Below are 17,297 nucleotides of genomic sequence, written 5' to 3'. Positions count from 1 at the left end.
TACAAGGCAATTCTCAATAGATATTGTGAATTAACCAAAAGTAACATAAGAAGAAGAAGGTTGAATTGTATTTCTAAAATATAAAATAAACTTTAATTTTTTTGGTAGAGTAAACAATTTTGGTCACAAAATCGATCATACAATTGACTTATGTGTTTTTCATAATAATTTTTAGATGAGTATTTTTGTCATATGATAAAAGAGATTTAAATGAAGATTGAGAAAAGAATTTGTTGATAGTAGGGGTGAGCAGGACCCGACCCTACCCACTTACTTGGCACAGTCCGGTCATGATCGAGTCCGAATAGGGTCGGGTCTGATCGAGTCTGGGGCCGGGTTTGGGTTCAAAAAATAGATCCAGTCAATATTTAGGGTCGGGTAGGGACTAAACATGACCTGTCTCGTCCCGTCCCATGATCATTCGTTCATCATATTTGTATGTGTTTCTACTCAAACGTGTATAGAGTAATTATACCATTTTGGTCAAAAGTATCATTTATTCTTTAATTTTTCCGTAATATATACATGATTAATAATATATATACATATATCATTTTATATATCAAACTACATATATATAATAATAAATAATATCGAGAAGTCTTTATCTAAAGTGAGTATGCATTATATTTCATCGGGTCTAAGGTCGGGTCGGGTTTAAAGGTTGACCCGGTCACTATTTAGGGTCGGGTTAGCTTCGAATTTAAGGCTGGGTCCGTGTTCAAAAAAGTGACCCGACCAATATTTAGGGCCGGGTAAAGACAAGCCTTAACCCGTCCCAACCCGACCCATGCTCACCCCTAGTTGATAGCATGAATTCAAACTCCCCCAGATTAAAAAACAATTACAAAAACATATGCACAAAAGATTTAGAGATAGAGAATTGAGATAGAGAATTGAAATACGTATTTATATTATTTCACCCAAAATCATAGGTTATGTTAGGTTCTTAGTAGTAAGAAGATTTCACTATAACACAGTACTAATCATAAGAACTAGTACTCTTTGCATACATAGCCTCTTCATGCTCAACAAATCAAGTATTATTTATATATCTAGCCTTGTTAGGTTCAACACTTAACGGTAATTTGTGTTAAAAGAAGTTATTAAGACTTTGCAAGTCTTTCAATCGCACTCAAAGAGTGAAATTAATACGAAATAAAAAGAATGTGAAGTTAATATCAAATGAGTGTACACAAATGTTTAATACAGTTTGGTGCTACTAATTCAAGATGAAAATAATGTTTAAAATGAATGACAATAAATAATATTCATTTTGTTCTATTGTTCTTCATATTTTGAAAATATATATAGATTGGACAATTAATATAGTTCTAACTATAATGATTTAAGTTCTATTATAGCTTCTTCTTCAAGTTAATATTCGTTGAGATTTTGCATTTTCTTCATCTTGATTGTGTCTCGTGCTTCTGTAGTGTCATTAATGTTTTTGTACTAAGCAATTTCCTTTTACACTACTAAAGTACATTCTTCTGCCAAATTAAATGGATAGAATGAGCTTAATTTCTCTAGTGGATAATAATTTGTGCTTTTTGATTCAAATAACGTCTTTAGAAATGCTCTTTTATTCCTTCTTGATTCAACTAATTTGATCATTCATTCTTCTTTGATTGATGATTTAAATTCATCATATTAAAAGTATACTTTTCTAAAAGAAGCATTCTTGTTCAGAATTATTGACTGAACTTCAGAAATGTCTTGGTTAAAAATAAGATAGGTCTTGAACACAAACATGTCTTTAACATAATATTTTGTTAGTTCATATATGTTGTCGAACTTGTCTGATTAAATGCTTACTCAAAGTAGAAGATTACAATGTTTAGATAATTCAATATAATTTTGTTTTATCTATTTGGAATCATCAAAACTTAAGGAATTAAAAGAAGATGTGTTCCATATAAATGTAGCCTTAACATTCTTCCCATTTTTGGCGATAACAAGACTAATTGATTGTGTTGAACCATCACATGGTGAAGCCATTGCAAGTTCACCATATAAAAGAAAATCCCTTGACAAAAAGGAGTGCACATCAGATCTTTAAAGGAAGATAGTCTAATCGAGATGAAGGATTTAGGGGAAATATATTTGAGTCATGATCTTGAAGATTTAGGAGAATTTGAAAAAAAGGAGAATTTGAAAGCCAAATTCAAAATATGCTAATCTAGCATAAGTAGAATGCAACAAGAAGAAAATAATTTTAAAATGTTTATTTACCTGGAACATAATGAGAAAAGCTACATAGAATATATTATACATATATTGTCAATATTAAATTACTTAAAACCATCATTAGGATATATATATTATAAATACATACATACGTAATTTTTTTCAATAAGTGTAAAATCATTAGACTCATATTATTAATAGCAACATTTTGCTGGTGAAGTCATATTATTATGAGCAACATTAATATTTATACGGGTAAGAGAACTTGATTCATTATGTATAATTTTTAAAAGGGTCACATAAGTTGAACTATAATTTATTTATCAAGCTACAAATTAAGAAATATGTTAGTTCCAATGAATATCTCCATAAAGATAGACTTCATTTAGATGAAAGTAAAGAGAGTATATCAGAGATGCACATCTGTTGTCTCATAATGTGTGTCACTCAATGTATCATGTATTGTAGTTGGTTGAAAAAATGTGTTTCAATTAAAATTTTAAAAACTTAGTATTTTTATGACAAATTAGAAGTCCATGACACATGAAGTGATACAATTTTTAGGACAGAAAATGTCCACTCGTATATATGTTGTTTTAAAATGTGTGTTACTCTATATATCACTTGTTATTATTGGTTAAAAATGTATTTTATGATTTATGATTTTAATAACTAAGTATTTTAAAAATATAAAAAAATCTTTGAATAAATTTAAAAAAAAAAATCAGGCCCCCACCTGCTCCCCTACATGATCCACCTCTTGACTACGATAACATTTTCTATCCAAAGTTGGAGTTAGGATCCTCTCCGATAACGGAGAGGCAAGTGCTTCAAAAAGTAAAGAGAAATGCAACTTGAAATTACATATATTTCCTTTGGATTATAATGAAATCTCACTTTTGTCATTAAAAACAAGTGAAAATTATGCATTTGCCTCTCCATTAATGGAGATGATCTTTACTCCCAAAGTTGACAGAAAATAAATAGACAATAATAAATAAATGTATGGTTTAAAACTTAAAAATGTAGGACTAAAATGAAAGGTGAATATACTTTAGAGCAATATTATTAAACTTGGACCGGTCATTGACTCGGTCATTGACTCGGTCAGGCTATTGGGTCAATGAGTCAATGGTTGGACTGGTGAGTCATTGGTTGAACCGGTTAACTTGGTTTACATCAATGAATTCTTAAAAATATTAATACCTAATATGTATTGCAAACAACACTTGTCATAGTGGTAACCTTTACCAAAAAAATAAGGGAAAAGTCTATAAAAACACCTTAAACTTTATGTTTTTTGTAAATAGACATCATTAACTAATTTTTCTTCCTAATTACCCTTTAAACTTTAACTATTGATGAAATTCATCTCTACATAAAGATAATGTTTAATTAAAAGCAACAAAAAGTTCTAACTCTTTCATTTTTTTAGTATTGGCTGTCAATTTTATTTAATTTTTATATATGTAACAATATATAGCATTAACATGAGAAATCTTTTAAGAAAATGCTAACATGGTCATAAATAAATATCAGCTAGCTTATACACTTACAGTTCTTTTTCCCATGATAATATGAGAAACTAAATATAATTTCAGTTTATTTCCTTTTTTTAGAAAGTCAAATCAGTGTTTTTTTATTCTCTGTTAACGATTTTTAACTCAATAATTTACTTATTTTTTTCTTTTTAATCAATTTTTTATTTTAATGATGATTTCCTCTCAATATCATTATTGACAAATTTGTATTGTTACATGGCTATCATTGTAAGTCTAATTGCAACGATTTTCTTGTTATATATAAGTAATTTAAGAATATATTTATACAAGGACCAATTTCACTAATTCATAAAGTTTATGGAGTAATTAAGAAGGAAAAATAATTCATAGTGTCTACTCGCAAAAGACATAAAATTTATGAGGGTTTTATGCACTTCCAAAAAATAATACCAATTATAAAACATTTCAATGTCAATAGTAAAATAATAAATGTGCAATAATATTAAGTTTTTCATCATTTCCAAGAAGATAAAGTTGTTTCCAAGTTAAGCATTCTTTCTTCAACAAATAAATCAAAATCTTTAACATCATTACTTTCATTTTGATTTGAATTTTCCATGGTGTTGTCTTGTCTATCATCATCATCCAAATTTAATTGATCGGTAACAAAAACCACATTTTAATATAATATCAAATATCAATTGATAAATCATATATTCATAATCATAATATAATCAAGGTACATACTATTATCATCAGAAATTGGTTCGATTGTCATATTAGCAAGATCACTACGCAATGCCTCAACCTCCTCAATGGTTAAGAAAGATGGTGACTTCTCCATTACCCAATTAGAATGGTCATCAACTACTTCAAAATTGATCGGTCATAACTTTGATGCCTTAGTCGGTTCCCAAGTTTAGTAATTTGACCACATATCAATATAATAAAATCAAAACAAATTTAGTTATATATAGAAGCAAGTAAGCATAATTATTATACTTTGTTGTAGCCTGAAGTTGTAGTGAACAGAGACAAGATCATTTAACTTTTAATGCTCTAACTTATTTCTTTTATTTGAGTGAATATGTTCAAAGACACTCCAATTTCATTCACAACCAGAAACACTATATATTGACTTCAAATATGGATCGTAAATTGTTGTAAATTTGGTGCACCATATCCATATGATTTCCACCATTGATCTAAAATAACAAATGTAATGAAGTTAATACATATACTAATATTCATAATATATTGAAGTAAAATTATATAATATAAATAAATTATCAAACTATCAATCACTAATTTTACCTGGTCTCATTGTAGTTCTTTCATGAATAGCAACTTGTCGTCCAAAATCTAATTCAGAATCTTTAAATATTCGCATCTCGCTTGTCAATTTAGTATTCAAATTAGGATCTCCATAAGAACACATTTCAATGACATCCACAAGGCCAAATAAAGTGGATTTATGTTTTTCAAATTCTACCAAATTAAATCGGCAAGCTAGATTTAACCAATAGCCTGCAACATGAAGATTCTTGCGAAGCTGAGAATCTTAGCGACTATCTATGATGTTCAAGTAAGGTTTCACTTTCTTATTATTTCTTTGAAACCTTTGCATCATCTCTTCTCTAGCTTTATAAAAATCTTGGTAAAGAAAATTCATGGCAGATTTATCTTCACTATCAACAAGACGTAACAAACACACTAGTGACTCAGTTAGTTTCACAATATCAACACATTTCTTCCAAAACCCAGAATCTAGGACTTGCTCCACAAATTTCTTAGCCTTGGCTTCTTTGGGATAAGCTGAGGTTGTCCATTCCTTAGGTGTTACCATGACTCTTAATGCATTTATTTGTACCAAAATGCTCTATAATGCAATAAAATTAGCGGCAAAGCGAGTTGGGACTGGACGGAAAATTTCTCTACCACCTATATGATTTCTCATCAAATACAATGTATAAAAATGATTATAAATGTATTTGGTAATATTAGAAACTTGTGATACAATCTCTACAACTTCTTCTAGTTTCCTTATGTCTTGCAACATCAAAATAACACAATGGGCAACACAATGAGACCAATATAACTTCAGAAAATCAGCTTCTAATAACATGCCAACTACAACATAATTTGCACCATTATCTATCACTATTTGAACAATATTTTCAGGGCCAACAAATAATATTATTTCCATGAAAAACTTATAAAGCAAATCTGCAGTTTTGGAATATTGAGAAGCATCAACTGATTTAATAAAAAGAATGTCTCTAGGACAATAGACCAAAAAATTAATTAGGGTCCTCCTACATCAATCAGTCTACCCATCGGCGATAAGAGTAAAACCAGTTTGCTTCCATTTATTTCGGTAGCTTTCAACAAGTTTCTTTGTATCATCAACCCACTCATCTAACAAACAATTGTGAACTCTATAAAAATTAGGAGCTTTATACCCATGACCCATGGCACAAATAGTATCAATCATTGGTTGATAATATGCAAAATTAACTGTATTAAAAGGCACAAATGCATCATCATCCATTTCGAAATAGCAAGGTCGCACTTCTCTATAAGTTCTTTACTTTGTAACACACTCTTTAGGGTAGGTTGAGCTCCTAGAGTTGTTCTAGGCATAAAAATTCACCTATGCGTCCAATGTTTTCCCCCTTTTGAGATCCAGAAGGAAATGCAATTGCAACATCTTCCACACTATCATCCCTTGAATTACTTTCCTCGTGCTCTTCTTGAGTTTTTCTTTTCTTGTTTCTGCATTCATTAATATTTTGTTTCATTTGAAATTTCACATTACAGGAACTTTCATGCATTGCTCAACTTACCCTTTTTCTCTAGCCAAATGACTCTTAAGCCTATTAATTCCACCACCTCTGATTATCTTTTTACAATAGAGGCATGATAAAACAGTTTTTCCATTAGTCTCGATAGCTTGTGTACAACGTGCCCAAGCTAAATCTGATTTCTGTCTAACATATCTCTGAGAAGAATTTTGTAATCCGGCCGAGTCAGGCCGGTTCTTCCCAGTTGAACCGGCTAGTCCGAGCCGATTTTCACAACTATACTTTAGAGAACAACATATTTAAGGTATAAAATAAATGTTGAACATCCAATAAAAGTTCTATGGTTTCTTAAAAGTAAAATTGTGTACATCTAATTTTCTTAGACATACTAGATGAGAATCTTATGCACTAGTCTCTTTTTAAGTAAATATATAAGTATGAATTACCTATTCTTAAAGATTTATGTTTAAGGTGCACAAGAATTAATAAATAATTTAATGGTATAATTTATTTGGTATTTTTAATTTAAATTGTCTCATTTAATTCTTATGAATTTCTCAAAATTGAGGGAGATAGAGAAATGAAAGGTAGGAAGAGAATATAATAAATAAGAATACAATTAAAAAATGATATAATAAAGTTTTGTATTTTTACAATAACAGAGGATTTGAAATAAATTGAAAAAGTCAAATTATAAAATTTTATGGAATTTCTATTTTAATAGTTTGAGTTTCAAAGAATTTGAACCTAATTATTGTAATTAATGTGTTTTTTATTCTAGCAACTAATTTTGAATTTTAAGCACATTATTTCAAATTTATTTTAAGATTTGAGGATATATATATATATATATATATATATATATATATATATATGTGTGTGTGTGTGTGTGTGTGAGAGTTGATCTCATAACGAGAATATTACTTTTTGTAGTAAAAATATTTGAACAAATCCTATACATCATTTTTATGTATTTCTAGATCTAAAATATGTGGTTAGAGCAATGCTTGTGATTAAAATATGTGGTTAGCAATGCTTGTGATCACTTTAAGAAGTTAATCTGCTCAGCGCAACAACCATGCACAATGAGAATTTCGTTGAGCAGAAAGTCCAACACAATTACCCGAAAATCAGTTAATTTTGAACATAATCATTAGAACTATATGAGCTAAAATTAGGATAAATATGGAAATAGAAGGTAGAGATCAGAATAAAATTAGGATTACAAACATCGAACAACCTTTTTTATAATGCGAAGAAGAAAGAATAACAAAACACATTGAAGACATTGGTTTCAATGGGAATACATGTAACTATTTATGGAATTATTTGTAACTATTTAAACTCGATGTATCCAATATAACTATTTGATATAATTATATTATTCTAATATTTTTCATGTCTACTCTATTATTGGATGCTTGGTTGGATTGATAACCCAAATTATTATTTAAAAGCTGAACGTGTAACGGAAATTTCATTCTTGAAATGGACTTACAGTAAGTCATGTAATAAAATATTAATTCTAGGAATATAATTAATTGAAGTAGTCATTAAATGCCTAATTATTGCATCACGATTATGTGATTAGGATTATTTAATTTCTTAATGTTACAAAATATTGCATGCTTAGAGGATGAATAGTGAAGTATAATCCAAGTTTCTTAGCATTCAATTTATATTTATCAACTTCTTTACTTTTATTTAAATCTCATTAAACAATCTTTCAAATATATTTTTTTATTACTCAATTTAATTAAAGTTTGTCAATCAATTTAATATTGCTTAAATCCTTGTGGATACCGTAATTTTTCATACTTCTGATGTGACAACTTCTATGGTTATTTTATCAACCAATTTTTTAATCAATAATATGTAATAAGCATCCTTTAATCTTTGTTTATGGTATTGAAACAAAAAACAGAACCGATCAATTTATAAAAACCAATCTAACACCATCCAAATAAATTCAGTTTTTGTGGACTCAATTTGTATACTGATTTTGGATTTCATTTTTGGGTCGTCTAGATTTGAAGACCTCTACATTGAATCAAGTTGATATCAACTTAAGACTTTTCATAGCACCATGGAAGAAAATGTAACACGTCTAATTATTTTTAGGCTGTAGTATTTACACAATAATATAAAGATTTGTACATAATAAACATATTATTCATCAATTATTTGTGTTATTTCTATTTAAAAATAAAGGGTAATTAAATATTAATGATAAATGATACTATGACACTGCAAAAAAAAACTATCATGAAAGGTGTGCTTACATTTTCTTAGTAGTAATGTGAGCATTAAGGGTGCTATGTGTTAGTGAGGGTGCACAAATGCACATCCTCAATCTTAAAAATAAATTATTTTATAAACAATCACATGTTTCATGAAAAAAATTATTATTGTCTTAAATTATTTTATAATATTATTAATATGCAATTGAAGGAATTTCGTGATCATTTTACTGAGGCAAATACTCAACTGCTTCTTTGTATGTTTTGTTTGAGTTTAATTGATTTTTTCTCTACTTTTGATGTGACTTTATCTAAATTATTTTTGTTCAATTGATTTGGTGCTGTTTGAAAATCAATTTGAGACTTACATTATTGATAATGCATAACAATGTTGAATTTAATTCTTTGAAGTGAATCAATAATATTTCAAATAAGATTGTTGAAAGTGGACTATTTATCCATTTATTTGCTTTCTTTTGAAGTTAACAATACAATTGTAGAAAGAGTTTCTAATCAAATGGAAGATGCATTCATGAAAGATTGTCTAATGACTTATATTTAGCGAGAAATGTTTCACAATAATTTTAACGAATTGATCATTCAACAATTTCAAAATGGGAAATCATATAGAATTTAATTATGAAATATTCAATTTACGTGATTAAATATATTTAAATTTTGTAATTTGACATTAATATTTTTATCATTATGATAACTGTCATTTTAGTTTTTAACATGTCTTGCACATCCTGCCTCTAGATCCTAGATTTGTAAGTGAAATGTGAGGTAAGTGATAGACATTTATCCACTGCATGAGAATGTATGTATATAAATATATAGGAAGTGATTCAATTCATGAGAATGTATTTATATAAACTCTACAAACTAAAATCATGAGATTATATGTATATAAATATGAACTTCTAAAAAACTCAATAGATTAAGAATTGTCACGTGCACTTTCTTTCACCAGTATTCAATTCGGCCACACGCGTTTTAATGTTGCGTCATCACACTCAACAACTACAACGTCATATATAGAAAAAAATTAGAATGGCGTAAAAGGTAAAAACAGGGAATTGAACCCGACGTGAATCGAACACGCAACCTTCTGATCTGGAGTCAGACGCGCTACCATTGCGCCACGGATCCGCTGTATGCCTATAACAAATAGAGTTTATTTTCTATAACTAATTTAGGCCAAAGGGAGATTAACACAGCTGCATTCTTAACATTTTTATACGAGCAAATTAATCTTTTTAGTTCTCCCTTTAGTTGATTGCTCTGTAAATAGTTTATTTGACATTCTGAGGCTGTGATGTGTATTTTGTCTGGGAATGAAAAAAATGTATACACGATAGCTTTTTATTTTCTTTAATTTCTGATTCAAGTTACACTCTCTTACACTGTTAAACAAACTAGATTCTCAAGTTCAAGCAAAGTTAATGTCACCAACTCAACTTAGCCTTTCAGATAATCAACATCAGCAAACAAAGCTTACCTATGAGAAACCAGCGAGCAAAGAAGTAGGAGAATGAATAGCTTGTGCAACAAGTCAAATCGTGGATAGCTTGTCTTAGAAGTCACATGTTAGTTAAATTACTTAGTTGATAAGTTAGTTAGAGAATCAACTGTATCTAGTAGGCGGAAGTTAGTTATACAACTCCTATATTTATATATAGGAATTGATTCAAGTAATCTACAATTTTTATTATGAGAAATGATAAAATTTATCTGGAATATTAAATTTTATTTGAATGATTAAGGTTAATAGATAAATGTAGATAACTTGTTAAGTAATTATGTAACTATTAGTTAACTATTAGCTGACTTTTAATCTTAGCCATTCATATATGGTTATATAATCCTTATACTTTAGTTTTTATACTAAATTGTTCTCACTTGAATCACTGTATATATATGGACTCAAGTGAGAACATTCATGTGGTTATAGGATCCAAATTTATTGTTATTATACTAAAATTGTTCTCACTTGAATCATTATATATATATATATATAGTAATTCAAGTGAGAACAATTCTCATATTTTAATTGTGAGAATAATAAATATGAGTCTTACAATCAATTATGGATAGTTGTGATTAAAATTTAGTTATTGGTCACATGATAGTCATGTACATATATATTTTAATCGTAATCATTCAAATAAGATCCAATTGATCAAATTAATTCTTCTTATTTTGCACAAGAACGCATTGTTCTTATATGAGTCGCTTCATATATATATATATATAAGAATCAACTCTTTCAATAATCAATAAAGTGTATTCCATTTTCTAGAGAAATCTCTTTATTCCTTCATTCTTCTTCTCCATGATCTTCAGTGTTTCAACATACACTAACTATTTTTTATAGTAAGTTACATTTGCTTGTAAGAAATTCCTATCTAGAATTATAAATATTTTAGGCTGAAATGATGCTACTTTTTTAGCGGAGATCCTAATGTTGGGTCTACATTAATTATTTGTGATTGTGGAACTATCAGTATTAAATTAGATAAGAAATTAGCAAGTACAGATTATAATTTTAGGTCAAATCAGATGCCCAAGCTCATTGTAACGACATAACATGTACTTATGGCTGATAATGAACCCCAATTTGAAATTTGTTTGAAAATCAACTCATTATTTTGCTTGATAAACTTAATTCATAGATTAAAAGAGTTGAATTTGAGTTAAAAATTGAATTCGTTAAATAAATTAATCAAACTTACCTAAATTCAATTCGGTTCATTAGGTTCAATATATATATATATATATATATATGATAATGACTTAAGTGAAAATAATTCTCATATAAAATTATGAGAAAAGTAAATCAATATCATACAAATATAGGTAGAGGATTAAAATTAAAAGTTAATTGATGGTTACATGATACTTAAAAAAAATTATATGCATTTATCTTTTAATTTTGACAATTCAAATAAGATATAATAATATATATTAATTGTTTGCATTTCTCATATTAACCTTCATTCCCACTTGAGTCACTTTCTATATATACATATATATGTAAACAATCTTTACTTTAAGAACTTTAATCGATAGTAACATTTAGTATTAGTAATCATAAACTTTCGCTAATGTACATTTATTATGTTGATGAGAGACATAAATTTGATATCAAGTTCATAAACTTTAATTAATCTCAACTTGAACATGAAAAAATAGTTCCACATTCAATTTCACTCAAATCAATCCTTAACTTTACTTGCATTTCCTCACTAAATATTTCTTATTTTTTTAAACACGCAAGCTATACCAAATCTGTTTAAACATTATAATACTATTACCTTTTATGCATGTTTATATTCAATAAGTCAGTTTAAAACAAAAATGTTATTGTTGGCAACTTATATAAAAGGTAAAGAATTAGAGAAGAGACAAAAAAAAAAAGAAGAATTTGGGACCTTAGTCCTTTTCTCAAAATAGAAAATTGTCAACCGAGTCGTTAAATTTGATTGTAGAAATAACATATTCCCTTTGAAAAATCTTCTTATAAAAAGCAAGCAGCCCCAGAAGCACGTCTGCAGTGCATGCGGAGAGATCTGGAATAGGAAATATGAGTCAGACTTGGAAGTGCTGTGAAATTAGAGCAAAAAAAAACAAAATTTAACAACATAATATAGCCTTTTATTTATACTTGAAATGTCATCTTTATCAATGAAATTAATATAAAAACATCACTTCTCTATCTAATAACGGAGGTAATCCCTACTCATAAAATATATAGCTATTCATGTTTTAAAGTGTATTCATGTTTTAAAGTGTACTTGTGGTTATGTTGTGTAAAACGGTAATTGCAGGAAATTAAAGCCGATTTGAACACAATTGCAATCGGATGCTATTCCAAAACTCAAAAAATCTTAATATTGTGACATGTGCAATGGTGGAGCCACTTGTGTTTGATGGTGTGCACATGCACACCCTAACAAAAAGTTGTATACATTTTTCATATAGTTAATATTTTTGCACCCTAGTTATATAAAATTGCACTCTCTCTTTTTTCTTTCTAATACATTGTGGATCATTCAATGGAACTTGCAGCAGGATGGTGGATCCAGTATAATTTAAAGCAGCTTAATGCATAATGAATATACTCTACTTTATTGATTTCAGATCCAGTTACAGCGTGCCGTGAAGTCAATGCACCACTAGTATCTATGAATCGGGATCGTATGTCCTTCCCTTTCTTGTCTCGGTGTCCCTGACCAATCAGTGTTTGCAAACAAATGAAAAATAATCATTCAATTTAATTTTATAAAAATAATTTATTAAATACATGTGTCTAAATACAAGTGACTGAGACAGGATTGGGGACACCAATTTGGGACAGATGACCCATCCCGTATCTATAAGGCATGTACAAGTATCCACCATAACCAATTAACCATGAACTAAACGGCTCAACATGCCTAAACTTAAATCATTATCTCGTTTCACTGTCATTTTCATCGCAATTGACGCTCATCATGATTCATGAGGGACAATGTGGGGATATACTCACCAAAGTGTTTCTTATTTTTTCGTGCTCTTTTTCTTTCTGCTTCTATTAATTGTCTCCTGTTCAGGTGATCCATCATCAGTCACCCAACATTTCTTTTTTACCTTTTTGACCAAAATATATTATAAGAGTGGTAGATTTTACAAAGGGGAGAGGGAATGAGAAAGACTTGAAGTGGATGTAATAATACTGTGAGATAGGGACACATCAAATTAGAAGAGGTCCCATATTAGGTTTAACTGGTTAAACTATATACTCGAATCATGTGATTTCCTATATAATGAATATTTTTTGTCTATAAATATATAAATACAAACTTTTATATAATTAATAATTATATATAATTATATTGAATAAACATATTTCTATCTTTTTTTATCATAGTAAAACAAAATATTAGAGTAGTATTTTGTTTTTTATTTGATTTTAAATAAATCATCTAATTCACTTCTCAGGTATTCCGAATTAACGAGGTTTAACACACTCAGACCAGATTTTTCTCAATTCAAAGTTGTTTAACCCGTTATTTGGTTCTCACAACATTGCATGAAATAGAGATACGCTATCCCAAAAACTAAGTCTCTTCCTTCCTGCCTCTGTTCAATGAATTTGCACAAAGTAATATAATTTTATTTTAATAATTTTTTTATTTAATTAAATGATATATTTTAATTGATCTGGGACACAAATAAGAATACAAACCATGCCATGAAATCTCCATTCAAGTGCATGAAGTTTGAACCCACGTATTTATAGTTTTTGATAACACAACTAACTAAAATGATTATATGTGACAAATTTTAATAATTTATAGGGATCTAAGATTTAGAAAGTAATTAGTTACATTAAAAAAAGAATCATATGAAATACCTTACGCTTAATTTAAAAATATTTGTTTATTCATGATTTATTTTATATATTTTTCATAATTTCATTCTGAATTTAACATGAAATCTCCATTCAAGTGCATGAAGTTTGAACCCACGTATTTATATTTTTGATAACACAACTAATTAAAATGATTATATGTGACAAATTTTAATAATTTATAGGGATCTAAGATTTAGAAAGTAATTAGTTATATTAAAAAAAGAATCATATGAAATACCTTACGCTTAATTTAAAAATATTTGTTTATTCATGATTTATTTTATATATTTTTCATAATTTCATTCTGAATTTAAAAATACACATGCAATGTACAGAATATATGCTAATTTTAAAAACACTTATACAATACACAAGGTACTTGTTGGTTGTATATATTTCCGATGTTGAATTCAAACATTTGAGAAAAATGTTTAAAGATAGAATATCTACTAAAGTATTCTTTGGCAGACTAAGGATTTGTTTTGAGCATTTCCTGTAGATCTTAACAAAATAAGGATTGTATGTAAATTTTGGTACTATTAGGAGTGATATGTTCTTGTTAGTAAAAAGATAATTATTCTCTAATTAGAGCATGATTCTTATTTACGCAAAGCCATAAAAAAATTAAAAAATGAAGAAAGAGAAAGGGGACTCTATTTTCTCCAGATTCAGAGAAAGTGACATTTAATTGCATTTGTTTGAGCGAGCACAGTTAAAAGGAGAAAATAAATATTTAACAACACTCGTTTAAGTGAGAGATGTTAAAAATAGATATTTAACAGTGCTCGTTTAAGCGAACACTGTTAAAAGTATATATTTAATAGTGCTCGTTTGAACGAGCACTGTTAAAAGTAAATATTTAACAGCGTTCACTTGAATGAGTGCTATTAAAAATAGACATTTAACTATGTTCGTTTAAGTGGACACTATTAAAAGTATAAATTATACATTTAATATCATTCGCTTGAATGAGCGCTATTAAAAGTGTAAGGTTGACATTTAATACTGTTCATTCAAGCGAGCACTATTAAATGTATAATTTCAAATTTCAATCATTTAACAGCACTCGCTTGAGTGAGTGTCGTAGAAAGTAGACAAATGGTGGATTCATTTAAAGACAAAATATGAGTTGCACTACTGAAATAAAAAGTAGAAAATTGCTTAAATTACTAGGAAATGTGAACAATTAAAAATAAGTTAAGGGACCGAAGGATAAAAAATAGGTTGTTGAGGATACTCTTAGGGTGTGTTTGGGAGTACCATTTTGGAGGGGAGGGAAGGAAGGGGAGAGTTTAGAAGAGGGATTCCCTTGTTTGGGAGTTTAGTGGAGGAGAGGGGAGGGTTTTGAAGGATTTTTCTGACCCCCTCAAACCCTCCAAATGCCAAAATACTTAGTTCCCCCAAATTGGAGTGTTTTGGGAGGAAAATAAGCCAAATTACCTAACTACCCTTACTAATATTATTCTATAACATATAATAATAACATACTATTGATTTTTTAAAGGGGGAGGAGGGGTAAAATAGTATTTTTATATTACATTAATCCTCCATCCCCTCCTATCTAAATTCCACACTCCCAAACAAGGGAGGGGTTTAGTTGTATTTGCCCTCCTTTCTCCTTCCTTTCCTCCCCCCTCTTTACCCTCTCATCCCTCTCCTTTCATTTCTCTCCTAACTCCCAAACAAAGCCTAGGAGCAAGGAAGTGTGAGCCTTGTCCTTCTCTCTTCAATATAAATTAAAATTTTAATTACTCTTTAACTATGGTTTAAACCAAGGCTAAGTATTTATTTCATTCAAGAATGGTAACTAGGGGTGAGCAGGAATAGATTCTACCTGCTCACCTAGTACGACCTGATCATAATCGGATCCGAATATGATTGGTTATCATCGGGTCTAGATTTGAGTTCGGGTTCAAAGATCAGATCTGGTCAATATTTAGGTTGGGTAAAGATCAAACATGATACGTCTCATATTCATTAACTCATCATATTTGTACGTAAGTGTCTCTATTCAAATATTTAAAGAGTAATGTCACCTTTTTGGTCGAATGTATCATCGATTCTCTATTTTTCATCATATATACATGATTAATAATATATAATAATAGATAATATTAAGAAGACTTTATTTAAAACGAGTATGCATTATATTTAATCGGGTCTAAGGTCGAGTTCGGGTTTAAAGGTTGACCCAATCAATATTTAGGGTCGGGTTAGCTTCGGGTCTAGGACCAAGTTCAAAAAATGATCCGACCAATATTTAAGGTTGGATAAGGATAACCTTTAACCCGTTCCAACCTAACTCATGCTCACCCGAATGACAATAGTATGGAATGTTCATTGAGAGAGTATTGTGCATCAAATAAATATTATTATTTAAAAAATAGAGTATTAATTTGAAAAACAAATCATATAGTCATATAGGACTAATTTTAATATTTTATGAGAAAAAGATATATTATAATGTAAGAGTTTTTAAATTGTTGCTGTATCATTTATCATTTATTTTTAATTTTTAATGACTCTACAAAAAAAATGGTAATCCAAATGAAGAGTTGCTAATATATTAACTGTGTATAAATATTTACACTATGAATATTATATTCCAAGACAACCTTTAATATTTGTCCAAACTCTAGAGGAATGCCCATATAGCGAGAAAGTGAATAGGCAATGTGAGAAGTGTATTGTAGGAATTTGAACCTGAATTTGTGCACTCACAAACTTAGCTGACAATTTTTATGTGTACTCAATATGTATTTTTGTGGGAAATTTACGTGGGTAGTGTAGTTTGACTACACTATCTAACGTTTAGGGTATGTTTTGAAGTATTTACGGGGTTGGGGTATTTTTTAGTGGATGTCGTGGATGGCATCCACGATTTCATCAAAATCGTGGACCACATCCACGAGTTCCCACCAAAGTCGTGGACCCCATCCACGAGTTCCTTACATCGTGTCAGGTCCCTATAAGTCGTGGACCAGGAACACGAGTTTCATGGCAATCTCGTGGACCCGGTACACGAGTTCCATGCAATGTCGTAGATGTTGTACACGAGATCCAAGTCATGTCTTGGATCCACGACATTCAACCAATATTTATACCCCACCCATCCCGGCTATAAACCACACTAAAGGAACAAAACGTATGAAAAATATTTACG

General features: G+C 29.3%; 1 non-coding gene across 1 annotated transcript; it reads right to left on the bottom strand.

Annotated features, from left to right (window-relative positions):
• TRNAW-CCA lies at nucleotides 9,817–9,888 on the bottom strand. The gene has a single exon. It is a non-coding gene; the product is annotated as a tRNA-Trp (tRNA).

Source organism: Lupinus angustifolius, chromosome LG06 (genome assembly GCF_001865875.1).
Source record: "Lupinus angustifolius cultivar Tanjil chromosome LG06, LupAngTanjil_v1.0, whole genome shotgun sequence".
Lineage (NCBI taxonomy): Eukaryota > Viridiplantae > Streptophyta > Magnoliopsida > Fabales > Fabaceae > Lupinus > Lupinus angustifolius.
Note: the sequence above shows the minus strand (reverse complement) of the source record. Positions and strands in the feature narration are given on the sequence as shown.